Raw genomic sequence first — 16,608 nt, forward strand, 5'->3', positions numbered from 1 at the left:
ACCAGCTGTTATCCTTTCTCACGAGAACAACAGGGGAAGCCCATGGACATGAAGAGTGTTCAATAATCGCTTTGGCAAGCATTTTTTCAAGCTCGCTCTAGATAACTTGTCGCTCAGAGGGCGACACCCGGTATGGGTATCAGCGAGCAGCTGCTGCGTCGCCAGTATTTATCCGATGCTTCACGACCGTAGTTTTACCCAAAGGGCGATCGTTCATGTCGAAAATGTCGGAGTAGGACTCGAGGAGACCACGGAGCTCTTCGGCTTGTTGGGTTGAGAGGTCCGGTGTAATGATCTTTGTAAAGTCGGGCGGAGCAAACGCAGAAGGCGCAGAATGAGCACTGATTGAAGACGGCGCAACAGATAGAGCGGAAATGGGTCAATCGTGCGACGGTGACACGGTGAAAAGAGACATGCCTTGAGGAAGTACTAGAGGGCACTGTCCGAAATTTAGGATGGGAAGACGTGTCTGATTGTCCGTTACTGAAGCGATGGTATGCGGGACCGATACATTGTGAGAAAGCAGGACTGAAGTCGCGGGAGTAAAGACATAGTCTCCGTCAGGTACAGGCGGGCAGGCTGAAACAGTGATGCAGGTTGCTGCTATAGACAGGAGGTGAATGAAATCCGCAGAACTAAGCTTAGTTGCAGCTTGAGCAGGAAGGTCAACGGGAAACGATTGGTGCCGTTGTACAACACCGGCTGAACAGTGAATCAGAGCAGAAAGGACGGTCAAAAAGTCGACCTCGAGGAACACATCGTGAGGGCAACGTTCGAGCGCACTTAACAAAACGGACATGTGGCGGCTGGTGACACTCACACGTGCAGTACACATTCCAAGCACAGCCGGAGTTCCACCGTCGGCGACCAGGGGCAGTCGAGTCGGAGCAGGAGTAAGTACTTTCTTCAAGAGCATTCGAAGCTCCGCACCCATGATCAAAATGTGCGCCCCAGTGTCGATGGGTGCTGTAACGGGCAAGCCATCCACTTCCGCGTCCAGAAGGTCCCGGTATGTAGGCAGGGTCTGAAGAAAAATTTCAGGCCGGGGTGCTAGTGCAGCGTCATCTCCAGCTGCCCTAGTTAGTTTCCCGTCGGAGAGCGGCGACAGAAAGGTGGGGACGCGAAGTAACGCAGCGCGGGTGAACAAGAGCGGTGACTGTGTGGTGATGACGAACGGCTAGACGCAGTGGCTCGAGCGTTGTTAGGTGCGTCTTCAATCTCGTTGGAGAGTGGAGGCGGGCGAGGATGCTGTGGTGAGAGGCGGTAAACGGGAAAGCTTGGTCGAGAGTTGGCTGACCAGATACTGTGACTGGCGAGAGGTGTTGGCCACCCGTCTGCAATAAAAGAAGATAGACCTATCATCATGTGCGCGCCTTTAGGCCAGGTGGCGATAGCTCGGATCGTGAACAGGGGCAGAGGCAGCAGGCGAAGCAAAGTCAGGATGGTTGGCGGAGCAGATGGACTGAAGACCCACATTGGCAAGTTGTTGGCGAATGACCAACTGAATTAGAAACACGAGCGGCCGAGAATCGTCAAAGCACTGCGTCATTGGCATGGCAGAAGACGCTGCTTATGATTTTTCGCCGCAAGATAAGTACGACGTTCTCGGAGGAGGTGGGCTCACGCGGTATACAAATGTCTTCGCACGTCTATAAAGCTGAGATATTGAGTACAAGCCTACAGTGTTGAACTATGCGGCGGCTCTTCGCGTCTTTAAAGCGGCGACATTCGTTAATGATCTCATTTACCATGGTTATATTCATGTAAACAAGCAGGTTAAACGCGCCGTCCGCGATGCCTTTTAAAACGTGGCTCACCTTGTCTGCCTCTGCCATATTTTTATCCACCTTGCCGCAAAGAGCGAGGACGTCCTGGATGTACGCCACGTAAGATTCAGTGTACGTCTGCGCATTAGTGCAGTCCTTTTCAGCTGCACAATGGCGGCCCATGGGCTTGCCGAACAGATCTCTTAAGCTTCTGTTTGCACTGGTCCCAACTTGTAATCTCTTCTTCATGTGTCTCGAACCAGATCCGTGCTGTTTTGTTTAAGTAGAATATTATATTCGCCAGCGTAACCATGTTATCCCAGCTGTTGTGTGCGCTGACTCGTTCGTAATTCTTCAACCAGTCACCGACGTCAACGTTGTCGATCCCGGTAAACATGCCAGGGTCGCGAGGATGGGCTAGGATGACGGTCGGTGGCGAAAACGAGGCCGTGGTTAGTCTCTCTTTCGCATGACACGGTGAACAGGTTACGTCCGCTGAGGACCTCCGTCTTGCGTTTGTTATTACCCCGCACTTACACCAATGACGTTACGGGAACGAAGAAGCGTACGTCTATTGACAGGTGGCCTTTAACGGCGGAATCAACAAGCGCAGAGCAGCGAGAAATGATGCTGATGATGATGATGATGGCCTCATATTATGGCTCATACCCACACTGGGGGTTTGGCCAAGAATTGCATGCTGAAGCGATTTCCTATTCTTTTGAAGTGTTAATTATTAGATGAGAAAAAAAATAGCAAAGATAAGAAAACATACAAAAATAAATTACGAGAAAAGAATCAAAGGTTATTCGTTTTGTTGATTGTAACCGCAGACGGCATCAGACATGTCCCTGAGGCTGACCCCCATTATGACGCACCGAAAGATAGTATGATTTCTGATGATAATATTAACCCTAATTTAGCAAGCGGACGTTCTAGATGTCTTTTTCTTAACAATTTGTATCGCCGACATACCGAAAAGTAGCGATCGAATGATTTCTTGGCAGTACGGCCACAGCGACAATAGCGTCACACCAGTCCTGTGTAAATATAGGTTTAATGGACGGCCACGGCAGCGTAATGTCGTGATCACTACTTCTGATTGTCTTGGTGGGCACCAGTTGATTTTCCACGGAAATTTTAGGTGCTGATATTTTGTCCATATTATTATTAGTTCATTGACATCTCTAAGAAATGAATATCTTCTATATATAATTGCTGTTATGTGTGCCTCTACTGGAATAACCGGCATTATAGGTCCACTCGGGGATGCTCGCGCTAATGAGTCTGCCATTTCATTTGAGTGTAAGCCACATTGGCCAGGTACCAATAATAGTTTTAGAGAATTCAACCGTGGAGAAACTAATGCTAGAAACGTCGTTAGAGTTGCGGAATTGGATGAAGCTGTAAGCGAAGCAAAGACAGAAAGGGAATCTGTTACAATAACCGCACTTATTAAGTTTGGAGGGAGTATCCGAAGCGCTAACATCACTGCTAAAAGTTCGGCTTCAAAAACGGGTGCGAAATCTGGCAGTCTCGAGGAGAAGGACCAGCCAAGCTGAAGCGAGAAAATGCGTACGCCCGCCTTTTCGTTGTTCACTGAAGCGTCTGTAGCTATTATGGTATTTGCTTGTACGTGTGATAGGTAATCTTGCAACAGGTTATTTAAAAAAGTGGCTGATTGAAACAGCGTTTGGGAGAAATGTCATCAAAATCTATCTCAACATTCTGATTTGATTCTGTTGATGGAATTACCTCTAGAATGTTCACATTCAGGCTATCTAATTGTCTTTGCACAAATATAATCTGTCAATTGTGAAAGCGAAGTCAAAGGAAGAAGGAATGTGGATCATTAATAAAGGCGTATTCCGATCGTCTACGCTGCAACCTGTCGAATTTCTATGTGTGGACTCCAATTGAGTTTTCTGTTATATGTTATTCCAAAATATTTTAGAGACTCAACCTGTGGAATGGGTTCTTGCTTATAAGCTATACAAATTGAAGCCGGATCCATGACCGGGAACACTAAAATTGGGCTTTTGCTTACATTTAATGGCATACAAATTGTCTGAAGCCATACCTCTAGCATACTCATGTATCTTTCTAATTTTTGGCATAAAGTGTTAATATCAGTGTCGGCCGCAGAGAATGCAATGTCATCTGCATACATGTAAACGTGCACGTCCTGACAAATGGGGATGGAGCTGCGCTGGCAGAATTTTCTGATATATCATAGATCTAAACAACGATTTTCTTGTTTTTGGATTTAGAAACGAAGTCATAGTGTTTCTTATCGTAATGTTCTTTAGCTTGAGCAACTGCGCGTTTAAATACAGAAGCGCGAAACTTGTGATCAGACCAATTTTTGGGGCACTGGTTGTAGAGAAGCTGCTTCCAAGCTGCCTGTCGAAGTTGGTGGTTTCGCGTCCAGTCTTTATTCCACCAAGTGTTATAAGATGTTTGCTTTGCAGATGTAACACTAAATTCCGCCTTTTTGTAGGTTCTTTTAATTACCGCACAAAGTTTCATATCCTTGGTGTCTTCATCCTCTTCAGAATAAGAAGCCAAATGTACTTTAAGGTCGGATTTAAATTTATTATAATCTATATATACGCGTACCTCGGAACATGATGGTGTAATCGGGCAAGCAATTTCAACCATCATTGGAAAGTGGTCACTGTTGGTGTACAGTCCAAGGCTGTCCATGATGAGCAAGTGAGGGACGAACTTACGAAACTTAGGTCCAATGAGGAGCGGGATTGTTTACAAATATATATAGGAATTCTAGAGTTCAGACAAGAGAGATTATTATCTATTGTCCAGTCCCACAAGCGTTTGCCACATTGGTCAGTTCGAAAGGCCCATCACGTGTGATGGGAGTTGAAATCTGCAAGAATTTTGTCCTGATACCATGAAGACATTGCGGAATCCAAACATCGAGTGTTCTGCACACCCGCCGGAAAGCATAAGTTTACTAACGAGAAAGGTAGACACCCTGGTATGGTTATATCTAATGCAAAAATTTCACTTTCGGGAGACATATGCTTATATGAAATCTTCGCCTTAGTGATAGAGAAAGCTAAACCTCCGCCCTTCGATGGACGGTCCAGTCGGAAAGATCGATAGTTATTCAATTGAAAAGACTGATGTCCTGAAAGCCATGTTTCCTGCAAAGCAATAATATCCGGGTAGAATTTCGATAATAAATACAATAAATCTGTTGCTGCAGAGTGAACTGATCGGCAATTCCAATGAAGAATTTTGAGGAAACCTATGGTTGCGAAAGTATGGACTCTGTAACTACCTTACTTAAATTGCTTTCGTTTAAGAAATCTTCCTTTGTAATGCTGTCTTTCAGCTATTTCTTTGTCTTTGACTGAGTTAGAGTCGTAGCTCTTTTAGACAAAGGGGATCTACATCGTTTTAACGATCGAGTATCCATGTGCATTTCATCTGAGCCCTGTGTGTTATCATTGAAGCCTGCGCGTTGGCTCTGGTTGACATCGACGGATCGGCCTACAATTTGGGCATTTCGGGTCGTGCAATTTGCGGTTACTTCTTGATTGGAAGGACGTGGACAGTCAGTTGTTTGAGAAGTTATACCAACTGGTGGTGTTGGTCCGAATATCTGCGCCATCTGGCTCGTTAGAATTTGTGTCAAGCACTCACAAATGTTTCGAGCTACGCGCTCCATAGCTTTTTCCATTGCTCTTTCGATGGCATCAGAAATAGAAAGTGAAAGAGACGCATCCGTTGCTGCCGTCTAGCGGGCTGACACCGGCGTATCCAGGTGCTCTAGTGTGAATTTCAGTTACGGCATCTATACGAGAACAACATCTTCGTTCAATGATTTCCAGAATATGAATTTCCCGTGGCTTTGCTGAGCAATTTGAATAATCAGCAGAGTGCGTGTCATTGCAGGGGCAGCACCTTTCTTCTTTGCTTTTGCACTCACTAGAATTGTGCTCTTCACCACAAATTCGGCCCCTGGGAGCAGATCTACATCCTTTTAAGATGTGTCCGTAGCGCCAGCATTTCAAACATTGGAGAGCACGAGGGGACGAGGGGACAAAGGTTCCACTTTGTAGATTAGAGGCCATGCCTTTGCCTCTGATGGTCTAATTGTCCCTGTAAATGTGGCTATGACCGACTCCGTGGGGATCCTGTTTTCTCGACGACAGGTCCATGCCGATAAACTGAAATTACACCCGCCACTGAAAATATCTCTAATACTTCTGCCGGTGTCATGTTCACGTCGACGCCGCGGACAAGCCCTTTGACACATGCCAAGTGGGGAGGAATAAATGCGCTCACCGGATTGGCGGCAAATAGCGAACACATTAAGTGTCCTGTACACAGGACTGGTCTGCAGAAAAGCAGAGGATACCCCCACTGCCAAACGGGCGGACCTCAGTGATCTTCTGAAAATGGGCCGTCCACGATGGCAATTCCACCTGAATCGCTTTTGGATTCTTCATCCGTATGACCCCGTCTTTGGTAGGAACAAGAGCGACAGGAACTCATGTGAGGCCGTTGCGTAGAAAGAGATCCACAGGTAACTCCCGCGGAAGAATAGAAGTGGACCATGGGCAGGCCCCTGGCTCTGATGAAGAAAAGGGCATCTGCATGGTCTGATTAGCTACATAATAATGAGACTAGCAAAACAGTGGCAATCGATAAATAAAAAACAGCTACTCAATCATTGGCCAGAACCCTGGGAGGCAAGAACAGCTCCACTGGAAGCGGCAGTCGAATGCTGGCAGAGGAGAAGTATGTGACGCCTTCAGAGAAAACTAAACTCTTCTTCGTTGTCTCTATGGCTACCATCAGCGTCCTCCTCTTCCCACATTACAGACTGCGAGAACAATTCTATGAAGACTAAAACAGCTTAAACTATGGCTAACACAAGCCAAAGGAGATGGATGAAGCAAAAGTAAAGCACGAAACTCAGGTTTAAGATTGCCGAGATCACGGCGACAGCCGTAGAATACGCCACACAATTGGCGAAAAAAATTGGGAACAACTAATTAACTCGCTCAAGGGAACGTCAAGCACGGCAAAGACCTGGCATCTCCAAAGAGCACTCATCGACAGCACCAAAACCAAGTCAGAGAACAACAAAGCCATATACCGGCTAATCCACCAATACCAGGTACCGGACACAAAACTCTTAGAGAAGGTGTGAACCAAGTGATTTGGCAATACGAAGCTGCCAAACTACACAGGGACGTACCGTGCAGACGAGAATGCTAAGCTAGACAGAGCCATAATGAAAGAAGAGGTCTACGCTGCCATCGCGGAGAACACGGCTGCAGGTGCAGATAAAATAAACAACGCGCTAATCCGCAACCTCAATTATGAAATGGTTACCGAATGAATCGAATTCGTCAACAAACATAGGGAAGCAGGAACAGTCCCGGAGAAGTGCAAACATGCCGAAGTGGTAATGATACCTATGCCAGGCAAGAAATTCCAAATAGAAAACCTCCGATCAATCTCGTTTACATCATGACTGGGGAAGCTGTATGAGCGAGTAATAACGCAAAGTCTACAAAACTATACGGAAGATAGCCAACTAGTTCCCCCGCACAATGTTTGGCTTCAAAACTAAGCTATCAACACAGGACTCACTCTTCCAAATATATGAAGAAGTGCTCCAGAACGTTCCCAGGTGCGGAGAAAACATAATAATGGCCCTAAACATCAAAGAAGCATTCGACAATATAAGCCACGAGGCAATCCTCACGGGTTTGGACGACCTGAACTGCGGACGAACGATTCGCGGCTACGTCAAGGCTTTTCCGTCAAACAGAACGGGAACCACACCGTGGGAGAACATTGGTCGGAGAAGTTTCAAGCACCTAACAAGGGAACACTGCAAGGGTCGGTCATCTCGTCCACGGATCTCGCCCACACGACTAGGGAAAATTTGCGGCATACCACACGCAATTTATGCCGACGACATCACCATATGGACCAAGATGGTCTCACTCAGCGAAAAAGAAGAGAAGCTACAGAAAGCGGCCACCTGTGTAGAAAACTAGGTTAAATAAAGAGGACTAGCGTGCTCTACCGAAAAATCAGAGCTTTACGAGTATGGAGAGGAAAGCAAAATCGAACGGTGCCAACCAGTGAAGATGGGCGACTTAAAGTCTACCTGGGAGGAACATAGATACCCGAAAAGACAATCATACGAATCCTAGGGATGTGACTACAGTCAAACCAGTGCTGTTCCCACACCCTTACGCTACACTGTAAAAAAATCTCTTAATTTAAAGAAAATTGAGAGAAGTTTTCTGTACCGCAACAGATATTTTCTGTGAATGCTCCATGATAGAAACCTGTTAGCAGAAAAAAAACTGAAATTTCCTGTTGTTTTTTATAAAGAGCCTATAAAACAAGTAAAAACTTAAATATAACCATTCTAAATTATTGCAACTGCTAAAACAAATATAAAATAAAATTTTAGTTTTTTTTTTGTTTTCATACACGCCGTTTTTTGTAATACCACTCACGACGCGCTGTTTGCGGTACTGCTTTGATGCCCCGTGCCCTAATGGAGGTGGCTGCTTTTCACGTCGACGCATGCCGGCACAGCTCCGTTTCTCTGTTCGCCAATCGTAGGAGGTGAGTGGCTTTCTCTTCAAGTACGTTGCAAACAATGTACGGCGTGTTCTTTTACTCAATAGTTTACGCATGTCCATAATACACGAGAGGACTACAATGTAACCCGTCAAAAAAATTCAGGCCGACAGTGGCAAAATTTAGCAACTACCTGTTCCGTCATTTCAGCGCGTTGCGTTTGATGAGGCAACGTCGATTGGGTAGTAAACTTAGTTTTAGTTTCTTTGTTATAGAAAAGGTAAGAGCTACCCAGTGGCCTTGACAAATGTGTTGTCTATTCTTGCCTTTTCGGAATGTTATTTGTTTTCGCTATGACTGCCAGAAAGAAAAAAAGAAGCATGCGTCAGTTCTCAGCAAAGCTTACTCAGCGACGTTAGCTCTTAGCTGCGATCAAGTGTGTAGTTTATTGAAGTCAACAAAAGTGCAACTTTTTTCCTGTTTTGATATTTCATCTCTTTCGAAGCTGGCATGTGAACCCGCCGTATATGAGGGCATATGGCAACCAGTATTCATGATGATGCTTCGTTAGCTGTGGTTCGGGTGTTTTAGTGCGTTACAATCGGGAAATTATTTTGCCTGGCCACTGACTATGTCATTTCATTTTCAATATAGTTGGCGGGAACATTGGACGGCGTGGTTTGGTGTAATATCTGCGCATTTTAAAAGCACAGAACTGAAGGTGCTAGTGCATAAATTGAACTGCAGAAAAAACATTTCGTAAAAAAAGTAAAAAGGCAGCATGTTTGTTTCATGTAACTAATACTCTGCAGTTACAGTAATGTGTCCACCGCTTTAAATTATCAGGACTATTTTCCACCTTGTGTCATTATGCTAGACATTGTTACGAAAATAGCTGACGCGGGATTTTTTTTATTCTGCTCATTCTGCGACCGGGCGCAAGGGGAACTGACGGAGGCAGCGCGGGAAAGAGGGGTAGGGGGCAGCTTCGATTCCAGCAACAAAATACGCGGTCCACGGCTTCGTGCGCAGGAGCAGCTGCGGGGCCGCACCACGGCGCTGCTATCTCCATCGGGTACATCGGGCTAGTGTTCCTGTATATTCTCCCGCAGGGGACAGAACCTCGTTTACATGAATGCGACAACTGGCGCATCGTATCACATCAACTTTCTAGCGCATCGCATCCATGTAAACGGTCCTAATGCGCTAGGAAATCGAGTCACATTAATGCGCCAGACCAAGGTGGATTGAGACGAGTAAGTCGACTTTCGCAATGCATGTAAACGCGATCGCATCGCGTTGGGAATTCTGAGAAATTGAATGTGCTGCTGATCTGCTGCGTGGCGTGGCGCCGAACGGGTCTGAAAGCGCTGCTTTGCCTTCTAGGTCAGACGCTCGCCGAGCTGCGGCGCGGCGCCGGAAGCGTCTGATGCGCTGCTCTGCCTTTCGACGTGCGACAGTGCGCGCGCCACCACCGCACCAAGGGTAATGCGCGACATGTAAACGCTGGCGCATCGCATTACTCGTGATGCGCAAGGAAAGGTGATGCGCTACTGGCGCATTCTGTCGCATTCATGTAAACGCGGCTAGAGTTGCGCATACGTCTGCCGCTATGTTCCAGCTCTGCAGTGAAGCCACTGCTCGCGCGCGCATGAGGAAAATGTCACGCGGGATTCCATTCGTGATTTTGTCTGCTGGTCGCGAGTAACATGCGGCAATTGTTCGCAAGTGCTGAGCGAGATGGTGCTTCTTAATGCAGGCTACGCTCGAACAATTGGAGTAGCCGGAGGGGTGCCAACCCGGTGAAATGTTTCGTTCGTATGAACATATATACACGCATGAACTTACATATAAAGAGTAGGACCACCCTCGATACCTCGAAATAAAATCCTGACAACGCCTGTGGCCCGAACAGCTCCAAAGTTCGCGTGCAAATGCACATCACCTTGCCACAAAAAGCGGTGCAATGTTTTTCAGCATGCAAATGAATTTATCTCGACGAGGCTTGAAGGCAAGAGATGTTTTAAAAGGGGTTTAAAGAAAACTTCACACAGGTGTGGTGCACAATTACGTGAGCACATTTTCGCTGCCGAAACCAGACGAATAATAAGAGACACGAAGAGAACTATCGTGCCTGCATTATCAGTGACCATTAACCGTGACCATAATTCAACACTAAGCGTCGTTCGCAGCTGCTGCACGTTTTTATATATGCTGTACATACACATAGATTTAAACGAATTTCAAATGTTCACATGTACACATTTTACGCAGAGCTTAATTTTACGATTCATACCGCAATCTTAACAGCTGCTTCGTAGCAGCAAATCTGCAAGTGGAAAAAGATTCAAGATGCATAAGCTTCTAGATCAAGTTTATTGCGTTCAAAGGAATGGATGAGCAATGGCTGGTGGCAGTAGGGGATGTGTATGGGCACTGGCAGCCTTGGGGGGCAGAATTCAAAGCCAATGGAAAGGCAACAAGTTAGTAAGAGTAACAACAGATTATTTTTATTGCACTAATCACATAGGATGGCAAATTTGCAAAGTAATTATTCACACATTGCACACTGTAACATGACAACGCACTTTTCTTTATCTCTTCATACTACTCAGATTAATTTACTATAACACAGCGCTCATTAAACGCATAAAAGGATTTTACATTTCTCACGCCGACTAACCCTGATCGAACAAGCAACTTATTGCGGGCGGTACTTGCTGAAGCTATCACAGCTGTCTCATGAGCGGAGGCCTCGATGTATTCGCGTACAACAAAACAATGAACACCAGTACATCAATCGATGTTACATGAAAAGTCAGAACGCCGTCCAAAAATTGAAGAAATAACAGAGTGGAGACAAACCATGGGGCAGCGGGCAAAATTGTATCTGCTAGTATTTACTCTGTTTTGAGCACAATGTTCTAGAGGCGCATAGTAGGAGCAATCGTACAAGGAGAACAGCGAATTGGGCGAGTTTGTAAGCTGAGATTCTTGGCGTGTATGTGCAGCGAGACACAGACGTGTCGTTCATGATTTGTCCAGCGTCTGTGTCGCGCTGCACATATACACGAGAAATCCCACAAGTGAACAACTTCTCGTGCCAGCGTTAACAGGGGTGTTACTCGAGATAAATGGTGCTTTATTGTAAAGAAGCCGAACTCGCCATTCTAAACAAGGCGAACGCACCTCGCATACGTACCCTGGGTGCCTTTCGGAGCCGGCCGGTCTCGTCAGTCCGCATGGCACCGCGTAAAAAGCATTGCCAGCTTCCGTGCGATTTGTGCACTTTGGTGTGCTACACCCCGTCATACTGGAACACAAGTGTGAAAATGATTTGTTTTGAACCACTTCACTAAAGTCATTAACTTAATTTCCTCGCATACCATACCCGCAGACCGGAGCCGATCGGTGCAATGCACGCTCGACGGTCCGCTGATTGCAATTTCGATGACATTGACGGAAACGAGTGGGTGTCGATCCCTTTAAGTTGGCTTCGCAGTGGCGCAGTGACGCCATTTTCTACCACGTGATAGCGCTCGGCGAATAGCGGAAAGAGCCGCGCCGGAAAAGTGCACAACTCAGCTCCCTGCGGGAGCATACGGAGGAACACTACATCGAGCGCCTGCTTTAACTGTGCACCGAGCGACGCCAATGCCGTCACTCTCGTGCGGCCAAGTCACGCGCTTGATAAATTTCAAGCGTGGCGTTAGGCTGTTTCGCAGCTGATGATCAGTGCACAGGAGAGCGCTCCCATTTTGCCTCGTTTGCCGTGCTGTCGTAATTCTTCGAACGGCGACGGCGGACGCCTTCCGGGCACGGCTGGCAGGTTCAGGCGGTTTCTGCAATGCGAGCTGACCAACGCTTTCGCCTAAAGCGAGAATTTAACATAAGTCAGGGCGGGCGTTGACACCAACAATGTGGTGGCTCTTTTCTTGCTACTCCTATGCACCAATGCCTTGTCATGGCGTCTTTCGTTGAGAGATAGAGATTCTTGGTTGGGAAGGAAAAATTGGGGTAAATTGCAGCGCAGTCACTGTATCTCAGTTGAGGACACCTCAACCGCGCTGCACAAGTGGAAGAAGGAATTGAAAGAGGGGTGAAAGAGACGCGGCGGCGGCGACCAGAACGGCGTGCGCGGGCAAGTTGGTGGCCTTTGCTTATGTGGCGCGGTGACGCGCCTAGTCGTGATGAAGCAGTGCTTCCTGCGCGGCGAGAGCCGCGTCACACATGTGACGTACGTACAGGTGCTCCCAGAATAATTCGGAACGCCGGACACGTAGCTGCTCGTCGGCGGAGCGCGCCGGCGGATAAATACAGGCAAGATTTGCGCATGCACGGTCTCCCTAGCGAGCAAGTTTCGCTCCCTAGTGCATCTAGGTTGGCGTTGCCTTGCTCCAGGAAGGTAGCGCTAGGTGCCCTTTAGCATTGTGCAATGCAACCTAAATAACGGGAAGAACACTGGGTTTATTTTTTCCACAGTAAACAAAAAGAATCGAAACGTAACTGCTTCATCTAAAGCGGTTGGCATGTTCCGCTATCAATATCTCGCGAATGTGCCGTCCACGCGAAGCACAGCTTGTACGCGGCGTGGAATTGACTCGTAGAGCGCATCTACGAAGTCCCTCCTCTCACCAAGGCGCTTCCACTCGCGCGTTATGGCGAGCCAGAGCTCGTCGGCACTGGCCCCTCCCAGATTCATCTTGGACAAACTTTCCTTCATCGTGCCCCACACGTTCTCCATAGCATTGAAGTCTGCACCTTTCGGAGGCCAGTCAAGAACGCGAACACCACGTTCTTGAAGAAGTTTTTCCACAGCTCTGGCGGTGTGCACCGGGCTCAGGTCTTGTACGAACAAGTAGCAGCCATCTTTAAATGGCCCGTCCAGAGCGTATGGCAGTAGGTGGTAGTCCAGAATTTCGCAGCAACCTTCAGCTGTGAACGATGGGGACAGTCTGATTAGCGGACCGAGGCCCTCTTTGCTAATTGCTCCCCAAACGTTGACAGTACAGCGGCCGCTGCTGCAGACTTCAGAAACATACCCAGGCTCGTATCTACACGGAAAGAAGGGAATAGATAGCGGTCTTTTCAGTTGAAATACCTTTTGGCGTCCGAAGAATTTGTGCTTGAAAGATCAGAAAGAAAATCAAAATGCCTGCAATGATATGGTCTCCATACGCGATGCTCTTGATCCCATATAGATGAAAATGCCGATTCATCTGAGAATATGACTTCCTTTCATTCTTCAGTCTTCCAGCGCTCACATTCCCTGCCAAACTCAAGGCGCCGGCGTTTTTGGCACTCCGTAAGGTGTGGCTTTTGTGCCGCGACAAATCCACGAATACCAGCCTCTCGCATGCGCCTTCTGATTGTTTCCTCACTGGTTTGCAGGTTGAGGGCTGTCTTTATCTGGCGGGCGCTCTGAAAAGGATCAGCAACGGCTGCAGCAACAATGAGAAGGTCGGACTCTTCCGACGTGCATCGGTGTCAACCCGATCGTGCAGCATCTTTGAGTCGGCCATCTTCATCCCTGTATGCTTGCATTATTCGGTTGACCGCACTTATAGACTTTCCTATGAGGCGGCATATCTCACGTTGAGGTATACTTTGTGAACTGAGCTGAATTATATTTCTCCGCACATTCATCGGCACTCTTTTCGGCATGTTGCCTCGATTGGAATAGGGCAGAATTCGCGTAACTGTCATTGTTTAAATATGTTCGTATCCCTTTATCAATCGAGCCGCCGATATCATCACGGTTGCATCAGACGAAAACGCCGCCTCTGCCAGTGCTAGTCACGGTCACGTACCATAAATATTTTGAGCAAATGATAAAAACGACCCACACGAAAAATGAAAAAAAGGCGCCCAAGCACCCGAACATGCAGACACGAGCGTTTATGCTCCAACGCGAGTGCATGCGCAGACACAGCTTGTCACAGACACCACCGGCCCAGCCGTTAAGGGCCACCTAGGGCTACCGTTTTGGAGCAACGCAACACAAACTAGATGCACTAGGAAGGCAACCTTGCTCGCTAGGAAGACCGCGCACGCGCAGATTATGGTACTACTTTTTCCATGTGCGCACTCCGCCGGCGAGCGGCCGTGCGTATTGCGTTCCGAATTACTCTGGGAGCGCCTGTACATTGCCGTCAGTGGCTGGGCACTGGACGAGTAGAGCATAGAGAAAGAAATTTCAACAAGAGCGGACACTCCCATAGAGCCCAGCGGCCGAATTGACTGTAGCACACCAAGCGGTTGTTGTTGACTCCTTCCGGTTTCGGTTTTGGGCGCGCGCGTTTTGAACACCACTTGGTACACGCCGCGCCGGCTCCGCTGCTCGGCGCGGCATTCATTTTTTCTTTTCGCTTCTGCTGAGCCTCGCGTGGCCTTGGCGTGGAATCGTTTCATTATTAAGTAGAAATGATTGCGATTGACCTTTACAAGACTGCACCGAATCTGTCAGGTGCAATTTCATAAAGAAAACGAAAGACGCCTTCTGAAATGATGAAACATTTATTTTGCTCTATATAAATGCTCGTTCCGGGCTTCTGCATTCATCCAAAGTTGTGGCACCAGGTAAGCAGCAGTCGTTGCCGTACGATGCTCTACCGGATGCCATCAGCTGAAAGAAAGTAAATTACAAGCATGTATCATTTTGGCATATTGACCTAACAGGAGTTACTGCGTGTAGAGGCGAAACGTGCGTAAGTGGTGAATGAGCGGCATTACAGATAAATTCACTTTTACGTATATTTCGCAGCAAAGATTCCTCCCAAACAATGCTACAAAATTTTCAAGCACCCCTCCTTTCCCCGGCATTATTTCCTGCACTTCAAGTGCACAAATACACGGGTGACTGCGCGTTTCCAAAGCAGCTTGGCCTCAGTCGACACGATGGTACGCCAAGTACACAAAGGTGGCTACAACACAGGCTCAGCCAGACCATGTTACACGCTCGCAGAATGCCTTCTAATCGCACTGAAGTCAGACTCGTGGGTGCATAGCCTGTTTTCAGTCGCTCAGAATACATAAATGTCATGTTCTTGAGCTCCTCCTTGTTATCTTTTACGCGTCCTGCCGGCGCATGCAACACTCCCGTGTTATCACTCTCGGCAATCGCTCGTCGCGTTTTCGAGAAGCGTGAGTACCGAAATAAGGTATATCTTGTTGCAGGGCTATAAAATGCGTCGCAAACTTGTCCCACTAAAATTCAGTACACGCAAAACCAACTCACTATGGCCGGCTTGCTTTTTTGCTAACACCTTCACAACCCCAGGCGCGGCGAGCAAGCCTCAAGATATCCTAAAGAGTTACCAAATAAATTACAATACTTTTTCGGGTCAGAGAATGCGTAACGAACTTCTACCAGTAAGATTCAGTACACGCGAAACTGCGGCACACAGCCGAGCTGCTTTTCGCTAACTGCGTCAATAAGCCGGGCGCGGCAACCGTGCTTCTAAATTACCCCAAATATAACGACGTTAGTTACAATAATGTTGGGGGCCACAGAATGCGCGAAAACTTGTCTGTCTTAGGCGCTACGACGTAGTACACGCATGTACACGCGCAAATGCGTCACACGGCCGAGCCGGTTTTCGCTTACTGCGTCAATAAGCCGGGTGCGGCAAGCGTGCTCCAAAACTACCGAAATAAGTTACAGTAATGTTGGCGCTCATAGAAAGCGCCGCAAACGTCTCCCAGGACGAGGCATTAACTCAAGTTAACTGCGCCAGGACGGCGGAGCTGTTTTTCGCTAACTGCGCCACTCGAACTAAGCCTAAATGTGCTTAAAATGCGCCGCACACTGTCAAACACAATTTCTCACCTTGCCGTAGTCCGGTAGTGCAGTGGTGCCGTGTCGAAATGCAGACGATACGCAAGAAAAGCATACAGAAGGCCGGGAGCCCAAAAACATGGGCTATATCCAAAACAGACGGGTCGGCGAGCACGCGAGCTTCGTACGTACGACCAGCCTCGCTCACTCCTGCGGCTTGTCTGGCGCATGACGTATGCACGCGCGTCTGGCGTGCCGCTAGCTTGTTGCTGGGCAACGAAACAAAAAGTTGCAAAGTATAAGTTCATTTACACGCAAAACTTTTTCACTTTTAGTGGGAAGGAATAAAAAAAATAAAACGTTGTCTGGAAGTTTATTTCACATTCTTTTTTTTCTGATGCTCGCGTCAACTGACGGTTGTTGTTGAAACTAGGCGTGACGTGTTTCCTGTTGCCAGTTTTTGAAGAGTGTCCCCTCTTGTTG

At 47.5% G+C, this 16,608-nt stretch overlaps 1 long non-coding RNA gene across 1 annotated transcript; it reads right to left on the minus strand.

Moving 5' to 3' along the window:
* Positions 1-14,845: 14,845 nt before the first annotated feature.
* On the minus strand, positions 14,846-16,360 carry LOC142571190 (uncharacterized). Its single transcript, XR_012825792.1, has 2 exons — positions 16,177-16,360; positions 14,846-14,973 (listed from the first exon to the last, which is right to left on the minus strand). It is a non-coding gene; the product is annotated as an uncharacterized LOC142571190 (long non-coding RNA).
* Positions 16,361-16,608: the final 248 nt, after the last annotated feature.

The sequence above is a fragment of the Dermacentor variabilis genome, chromosome 2 (genome assembly GCF_050947875.1).
Source record: "Dermacentor variabilis isolate Ectoservices chromosome 2, ASM5094787v1, whole genome shotgun sequence".
Lineage (NCBI taxonomy): Eukaryota > Metazoa > Arthropoda > Arachnida > Ixodida > Ixodidae > Dermacentor > Dermacentor variabilis.